The sequence below is a fragment of the Rhipicephalus microplus genome, unplaced genomic scaffold, assembly GCF_043290135.1.
Source record: "Rhipicephalus microplus isolate Deutch F79 unplaced genomic scaffold, USDA_Rmic scaffold_625, whole genome shotgun sequence".
In the NCBI taxonomy this organism is placed as follows: domain Eukaryota; kingdom Metazoa; phylum Arthropoda; class Arachnida; order Ixodida; family Ixodidae; genus Rhipicephalus; species Rhipicephalus microplus.
This window is the reverse complement of record NW_027465183.1, coordinates 8,802-17,500: the sequence shown is the minus strand read 5'-3', so window position 1 is coordinate 17,500 and position 8,699 is coordinate 8,802. Positions and strand designations below refer to the sequence as shown.

General features: G+C 60.2%; 3 non-coding genes across 3 annotated transcripts in view; all 3 read right to left on the bottom strand.

Moving 5' to 3' along the window:
• The window catches only part of LOC142795325 (large subunit ribosomal RNA), a 3,958-nt gene extending 3,731 nt beyond the window's left edge, over positions 1-227 (bottom strand). The window contains exon 1 of the ribosomal RNA XR_012892945.1: positions 1-227. This exon is cut by the window's left edge and continues 3,731 nt beyond it. This is a non-coding gene — a ribosomal RNA (large subunit ribosomal RNA).
• A 1,154-nt stretch (positions 228-1,381) lies between these two features.
• LOC142795324 (5.8S ribosomal RNA) lies at positions 1,382-1,534 on the bottom strand. The gene has a single exon (XR_012892944.1). It is a non-coding gene; the product is annotated as a 5.8S ribosomal RNA (ribosomal RNA).
• A 1,719-nt stretch (positions 1,535-3,253) lies between these two features.
• LOC142795329 (small subunit ribosomal RNA) lies at positions 3,254-5,068 on the bottom strand. The gene has a single exon (XR_012892948.1). It is a non-coding gene; the product is annotated as a small subunit ribosomal RNA (ribosomal RNA).
• Positions 5,069-8,699: the final 3,631 nt, after the last annotated feature.

Sequence of the window (8,699 nt, the reverse complement as noted above, 5' to 3'; positions counted from 1 at the left end):
ACCCACTCTGGGACAAGCCCCTGTCAGGGGGACTTGCACCGTCGCAAACACCCGAGAACGTCGCCTCCCATACACCACATTTCCCGACCGCCTGCAAGGACGGGGGATTCGGTGCTGGGCTCGGTCCCGTTTCGCTCGCAGCTACTCGGGGAATCCCTGTTGGTTTCTTTTCCTCCGCTTAGTGATATGCTTAAATTCAGCGGGTTGTCTCGCCTGATCTGAGGTCGACAGCGGATACATTCGCTTCCATCAACTTCCTGCACGACCGCGTGCGCTCGCCCTACCAAGTGCGCCCGCAACCCTGTACAGGGCCACTTCTTCACAAGGCTGGCAATCGGCTTCCCCGCTGCACGCGTGCGGCGCACAACCGGTGTGACGTGGAAGTGACGGGACACGTTCGTAAACCCATCGCGAACCGAGTACGACGCCCTACCAAGTGCGCCCGCAACCCTGTACAGGGTCACATCTTCACAAGGCTGGCAAGCGGCATTCCGCTGCGCGCGTGCGTCGTCCGAGCAGTTGCGTGATAAACGACCGTGTCGAAAGCCCAAACACCGCCGAGGCCAGTCGCCGCCGCCGCAAGGGCAGCCACGCAGCCTGGCGAGAGGCATCGTCTCGTGTAGCGTCGCCCCCGCCCCAACTGGAGTGGCCCAGTTTTTTGAACGGGACGGGAACTGCGAAGCACTTAGACCGACGGCGGACTACGACGAGAACGCCTTAAGCTTCGCCAACGTTTCGCCAACTCGTGCGGGAGACTTTTTCCGCTTCGCGGCAAGTCGTCGCGCCGTGCTCTCCGCATCAACCGCGTACGCAGCGAACCGCAAACGTCGGGCGCAGCCTCCTCACCTCCCTGCGCTTTGCGCGCGAACGTTCCCTGTTCGCGCGGCAAAGCCTGGAGGAGGCACGGCCCCGCAGCGTGTTCGAGCGCCCGGTCTACGGGACACCCTGCTTACTTCGAGGGCAACAAGCGCAACGCAAGGCTGCGATCTCGCGCACTTTGCGCACGGCTGGAGAAGCTTTGCTGGCCGGCTTTCGCTCCTCGTGTTTACCGTGCGTTAAAGTTGCGCGTCCGTGGCTCTCGCAGCTCTTGCGCGCCCGGTCGCAGAGAGGAGTACGCAACCTCGACCGCACTTTCCCTGCAGGCTTCCTTCCGACTCGAAGTCCTGCGGCGGTCTCAACGAGGTGCCACATCCTCAATGCAGTCGGTCGCCCCCGTTTCGGTTGGGCTCTGGCACGACGGTCGCCACCGTCTCGCCCTTGAGTGGCCGCTGTTGGCGCTCGCTGTGAGGTGTTCAGCGTGCTGTCCGTGTTGCCGACGCGGTCAAAACGAGTCGACGGCTCACGTTCCCTTGTGCGCCGAAGGCTCTCTTGATATGTGATCCGACCCTCAGACAGACGAAGCCAAGGGAAGACCCAAGGCCGCAATGTGCGTTCAAAGAATCAGTGCTCAGTGTGTCCTGCAATTCACACCAAGTCTCGCAGCTGGCTGCGTTCTTCATCGACCCGAGAACCGAGTGATCCACCGCTTAGAGTCGTGAAAAAGTGTTTGTTCAATTCCGTACAGTCAAAACCAAACGTTTCTGGCACTCGGCCAAACAGTGGCCAAGAAGGGCGCTTTTCAGCGCACGCTTGGACTCCAAAACTCTGCCGCGCCTTTTTCGGCTGCCGCAAATCGAGCAAACGGTGTGTTTCGGACGGCGTTTCGCTTCCGCTACTTGCGAGTGCTTTCGTGGTCCACCCCTCTATAAATACTCGGGAGGCGTCGAAGCCGGTTCTCCAAGCCGGACCCGTAGGTATCGTTGTGTGCTCGCTCTCATTGGCCCGCCTAACCAGAAAATGCCTGCGGTACACCCATTTGGATAAGAGTGCACGCAGATGCGGGCCTCGACGGCTACACATTTCCTCGGGCGGCCGCCTCCCGGCCTCCGTGGAGCGCGGGATGCACGGTCCCATCGACAAGCCTCTCCCGTTTTTACCGTGGCGTCGCGGTTCACCACGGCGGGCGGGTCGGTCTCCTCCGCATAAAAAGGGGGACCCCCGCTTTTTGTTCCACGAAATCGCACAAGCTTTTTTCGCATCCACGGTTTGCCACCGCACACCAAAATGCCGATCCGGCTGCCTACTTTAGCCAACAGGTGGAGCCAGGCGCGCCGTACTTGCGCGGCACTTCCCACGTCCACCGAAGTCGGTGCCAAGGACCACTTTCGGCGCCGGAGCCGCGTACGAGCCTACTCGAGGCGGAAGAACGAAGCCAGCAAGGGCCTGGCCGCAAGTGCGTTCAATTGTCGGGACGTCCAAGTCCCTCGTTCTTCCGTGCTTCCTCTTTCGGCAAGTCGTTGCGGCACCTTCCCAAAGCGCGCAGACCCGCTAATCGCGACGAGCGCGACGTGGCCGTGCCGCCTTTCCCTCGGCAGCAAGCAAAACGCCTGGCAACGTCGACGCTCCCCTAACCGCGATCTCGCACCGTGTTTCGTGTGGCGAATTCAAAAGCCGGCCGGCGCTGCTGCAACCATTACGGTCGGTACGCATACGCCGCGGAGGGCGGGACGGTCATCGGAGCGTGCGGTTCCTCCATCGAGTACTGCGCACCTCGGCCGTCGCATCGCCGTGCCATGACCGGCCGCGCGTCAACGCGAACCGGTGCCAGCGAGATCCCTCGCCTGCAAGAACCGACCGGCAGCCTCCGTCACCCGAGGACGCGGAGGCGCTTGCCGCGGACGGCGGGACGGTATGCACTGGTGCACAGCGGACCCGTCACATCGCCAGTTCCTTGACCGACCGCCGACGCTTGTGCCGTTCCTCTCGTACTTGGCAGTCGCCGCGCGATTGTCGGGTCTCGTTCTTGCACGCTCGAACGGTCGGGAGGGCACTCGGCTGGCGTTTCGGGAACGCGCAGCCTCGCCTTCTACCGACGTAACCACGACTCGCCGTTCGCGCTCCGCCGCTCCTGTTTACAGTACTAGGCGGTCCCGCAGCGGTCGGGTCGCGCATTTCGAGCGCTTCGAGCCACGGTGCAGTGGCGGGTCGAAAGCCGACCTATGAGTGCGTTGCGCCGTTTGTACCCGCGTCCGCCACCTGGCCGACCGTCCAAGGTCGCGGTGTTGGCGTCCGCTGGGCGCAACAATTTGTCACGGGGTGCCGCTCCACATTCAGGCAGCCCCGTGGGGAAAAGCCGACCCCGCGTCCAAACGGGGTCAGCGGCAGAAAGTGTCGGGCGCAGACGCAGCTGAGGCGCTCACCCTTCACAATCCGTTAATGATCCTTCCGCAGGTTCACCTACGGAAACCTTGTTACGACTTTTACTTCCTCTAAATGATCAAGTTTGGTCATCTTTCCAACAGACCGGCGCAACCGAAAGGCCGCGCCGGACATCGGTCCGAAGACCTCACTAAATCATTCAATCGGTAGTAGCGACGGGCGGTGTGTACAAAGGGCAGGGACGTAATCAACGCGAGCTTATGACTCGCGCTTACTGGGAATTCCTCGTTCAAGGGGAACAATTGCAAGCCCCTATCCCAATCACGAAAGAAGTTCCACGGGTTACCCAGTCTTTTCAGACAGGGATAAAGACACGCTGCTTCCTTCAGTGTAGCGCGCGTGCGGCCCCGGACATCTAAGGGCATCACAGACCTGTTATTGCTCTGTTTCGTGCGGCTAGGAGCCGCTTGTCCCTCTAAGAAGGTTGTAAGGTGCTGGGAACCCCGCACCTATTTAATAGGCTAGAGTCTCGTTCGTTATCGGAATTAACCAGACAAATCGCTCCACCAACTAAGAACGGCCATGCACCACCATCCACCGAATCAAGAAAGAGCTCTCAATCTGTCAATCCTCCCAGTGTCCGGGCCGGGTAAGTTTTCCCGTGTTGAGTCAAATTAAGCCGCAGGCTCCACTCCTGGTGGTGCCCTTCCGTCAATTCCTTTAAGTTTCAGCTTTGCAACCATACTTCCCCCGGAACCCAAATACTTTGGTTTCCCGGAAGCTGCCCGCCGAGTCATTTGAGTAACTCAGGCGGATCGCTGGTTGGCATCGTTTATGGTCAGAACTAGGGCGGTATCTGATCGCCTTCGAACCTCTGACTTTCGTTCTTGATCAATGAAAACATTCTTGGCAAATGCTTTCGCAGTAGTTCGTCTTGCGACGGTCCAAGAATTTCACCTCTAGCGCCGCAATACGAATGCCCCCGTCCGTCCCTCTTAATCATTACCTCGTATTCCAAAAACCAACAGAACAGAAACGAGGTCTTGTTCTATTATTCCATGCAAGTTTATTCAGGCGACTCGCCTGCGTTGAGCACTCTAATTTTTTCAAAGTAAAAGCACCGGCCATCTCGAGGCACACAATGAAGTGCACCAAGAAAGAACCGGCATGATGTTCAGTCCGAGCCGTCGCATCGGGTAGATGCACTACTCGTCTGGAACTGAGATCCAACTACGAGCTTTTTAACCGCAGCAGCTTTAGTATACGCTATTGGAGCTGGAATTACCGCGGCTGCTGGCACCAGACTTGCCCTCCAATTGATCCTCGTTAAAGGATTTAGAGTGTACTCATTTCAATTACGGGGCCTCAAAAGAGTCCCGTATTGTTATTTTTCGTCACTACCTCCCCGTGCCGGGAGTGGGTAATTTGCGCGCCTGCTGCCTTCCTTGGATGTGGTAGCCGTTTCTCAGGCTCCCTCTCCGGAATCGAACCCTGATTCTCCGTTACCCGTAACAACCATGGTAAGCACGTAACCTACCATCGAAAGTTGATAAGGCAGACACTTGAAAGAAACGTCGCCGGCTCGTGGCCATGCGATCAGCACAAAGTTATCCAGAGTCACCACACAATACGGGCCGAAACCCGATCGATCTTGGTCTAATAAAAGCACCCGTTACCCAAAGGGCTCCAGGCTCACTGCATGTATTAGCTCTAGAATTGCCACAGTTATCCAAGTAGGAAGAAACGATCTAAGGAACCATAACTGATTTAATGAGCCATTCGCGGTTTCGCCTTATTTCGGCATGTACTTAGACATGCATGGCTTAATCTTTGAGACAAGCATATGATTACTGGCAGGATCAACCAGGTAATCGTTCGACTGCGCGTCCGTCCTCGCCCTCGGCGGGCCGGACGCAGTCTGTGTGCGGCGGAGGCCACCTTCAGGCGCCCCAACACGCTTATTTTGCACTCCGAGATGACGGCGTTCGAGCTCGCTACGGCACAACCTTCCCGAAAGACGAGTGGGAGCCGTGCGGCAAGAAGCACGTTCATGCTCGCTCTTTTTCGTTGCATCGACTCGGTCGCGCCGTGCGGGTTGCCCAAGCCCGCTGCACTGTCGGTGGACCGGCCGGAACTAGCAACGGAGCCGAGACTGCAAAGCCGCCAGACGACGGGTCACGCCCGCGTCTTCGGCGCTTTCGCATCTGAATCGCCCGAGGACGACACGGAACACACCTCGATATCGTGGTAAAACGGCACCGTCCGACAACCAGCCCCTAACGCATCAAGCGGATGAGGCTGCAGACGACTGCCGTGGATTCCCCTGGAGCAGACCCGAGGACACGCTTGACGAGGCCGAAGCCCGCCGCATATCAGACACCCGGTCGCTTTCGCGTACGCCGCTCACGAGAACCCCCACATAATAGCAGCGATAAGTACCCAGACCTCCTTGGGCCCTAATACGAGCGTACTCGAGAAAATTTCACCGCGGGTGTGCCCCGAAACGTGTGGCATGTTGAGCGTGCCACAAGTCTACGTCGCTCTCAAACCCGCCGAGGTCGTAGAATTTGCGACCCTACTCACGAAATTCCCACCGAGGATACGGCCGCAAACGTACCGCACCTTGGGTAGGCCACGAGTTTGTGCAACACTACGCTGACGGCACAGCACCGAGGTCGTGCGCGCACGCACGGGAAAATTCCGCCGCGGTTTCTGCCGAAAACGTGAGGCACCACGACTCTCCGCAAGTTCGCGTCGACTGCGAAAGACCGAAGTCGTGAACGACGTGTCCGCTACTCGCCGCCGACACGCTGGACACCAAACGTACAACGACTCGACGGCGTCGTAGAGGCCCACGACGCGGTTTTCCTTAACGACGTCTCGGCGTGGCACCGACAGGTTAGAACGGCCGACCAACGTTCCCTGTCCGCCGTTCGGCTCAGTCGAAGGGCTCGGCGACTTCGGCAACGCTGCGAAGCCGCACGGTGACGCACGCCATGTCCCCATTTTTTTTTTCTTTCTGCGTCTGCCGGGGTGCCCCTATAATAGCAGCGATAAGCACCCAGACCGCCGTGGGTCGCTCGCCCCGGCTGACGTGGTTTTTCGTACTCCTGCGGCGGTCGCCGTCAAGCACGTCCAAATACGCTACTTTCGTGGGCGCATTCACGCTCTTTCGCTTCGCCGGAGTGCCAGCACTCACTCTGCCAAAAACGGCGAACATCCGAGCGGCGGTTCCCACTTTTGCGTCGGCGTCGCAAACCCCGCCCCGGCAGACGAGGTTTGCCGTACTCGTGCGACGGTGGCCGGCGGGCACGTCGAAAGACGCCGATATCGTGCGCGAATTGGCGCACCTTGGCTTCACCGGAGTGCCGCCACTGACTCCTCCAAAAACGGCGAAGATCCGAGCGGCGCTTCCCACTTTCGCATCGGCGTCCCGAACTCCGCCCCGGCTGACGCGGTTTACCGTACTCGTGCGACGGTCGCCGGCGAGCACGTGGAAAGACGCCGATATCGTGCCCGAATCGGCTCCGTTCGGCTTCGCCGGAGTGCCAGCACTGGCTCGGCGAAAGACGACGAACATCCGAGCGACGGTTCTCACTATTGCGTACGCGTCGCAAACCCCGCCCCGGCAGACGCACTTTGCCGTACTCGTGCGACGGTCGCCGGCGAGCACGTAGAAAGACGCCGATATCGTGCCGGAATCGGCCCCGTTTGGCTTCGCCGGAGTGCCAGCACTCACTCGGCCACAAACGGCGAACATCCGAGCGGCGGTTCCCACTTAGCCGTCGGCGTCCCGAACTCCGCCCCGGCAGACGCGGTTGCCGAGCTCGTGCGACTAGCGACCGCGAAGCCGTCTCGCGACGCCGCTTTCGTGCGCGGCTCCCACTGCGACCTGGGTCACCCGAGGTCGACGAGCAAAAAAGAATGTCGAAAAAAATTTTTTTTTTTTTTGCGTCTGCCGGGGTGCCCCTATAATAGCAGCGATAAGCACCCAGACCGCCATGGGTCGCTCGCCCCGGCTGACGTGGTTTTTCGTTTTCCTGCGGTGGTCGTCGTCAAGCACGTCCAAACACGCCACTTTCGTGGGCGCATTCGCGCTCTTTCGCTTCGCCGGAGTGCCAGCACTCACTCTGCCAAAAACGGCGAACATCCGAGCGGCGGTTCCCACTTTTGCGTCGGCGTCGCAAACCCCGCCCCGGCAGACGAGGTTTGCCGTACTCGTGCGACGGTGGCCGGCGGGCACGTCGAAAGACGCCGATATCGTGCGCGAATTGGCGCACCTTGGCTTCACCGGAGTGCCGCCACTGACTCCTCCAAAAACGGCGAAGATCCGAGCGGCGCTTCCCACTTTCGCATCGGCGTCCCGAACTCCGCCCCGGCTGACGCGGTTTACCGTACTCGTGCGACGGTCGCCGGCGAGCACGTGGAAAGACGCCGATATCGTGCCCGAATCGGCTCCGTTCGGCTTCGCCGGATTGCCAGCACTGGCTCGGCGAAAGACGACGAACATCCGAGCGACGGTTCTCACTATTGCGTACGCGTCGCAAACCCCGCCCCGGCAGACGCACTTTGCCGTACTCGTGCGACGGTCGCCGGCGAGCACGTAGAAAGACGCCGATATCGTGCCGGAATCGGCCCCGTTTGGCTTCGCCGGAGTGCCAGCACTCACTCGGCCACAAACGGCGAACATCCGAGCGGCGGTTCCCACTTAGCCGTCGGCGTCCCGAACTCCGCCCCGGCAGACGCGGTTGCCGAGCTCGTGCGACTAGCGACCGCGAAGCCGTCTCGCGACGCCGCTTTCGTGCGCGGCTCCCACTGCGACCTGGGTCACCCGAGGTCGACGAGCAAAAAAGAATGTCGAAAAAAATTTTTTTTTTTTTTTTGCGTCTGCCGGGGTGCCCCTATAATAGCAGCGATAAGCACCCAGACCGCCATGGGTCGCTCGCCCCGGCTGACGTGGTTTTTCGTTTTCCTGCGGTGGTCGTCGTCAAGCACGTCCAAACACGCCACTTTCGTGGGCGCATTCGCGCTCTTTCGCTTCGCCGGAGTGCCAGCACTCACTCTGCCAAAAACGGCGAACATCCTAGTGGCGGTTCCCACTTTTGCGTCGGCGTCGCCAACCCCGCCCCGGCATACGCGGTTTGCCGTACTCGTGCGGCGGTGGCCGGCGGGCACGTCGAAAGACACCGATATCGTGCGCGAGTCGATGCTTCTTGGTCTCGCAGGAGGGCCGCCACTCACTCCTGCAAAAACGGCGAAGATCCGAGCGGCGCTTCCCACTTTTTCGTCGGCGTCGCAAACCTCGCCCCGGCAGACGCGCTTTGCCGTACTCGTGCGACGGTCGCCGGCGAGCACGTCGAAATACGCCGATATCGTGCCCGAATCGGCCCCGTTTCGCTTCGCCGGAGTGCCAGCACTCGCTCGGCCAAAGACGACGAACATCCGAGCGACGGTTCCCACTATTGCGTACGCGTCGCGAACCCCGCCCCGGCAGACGCGGT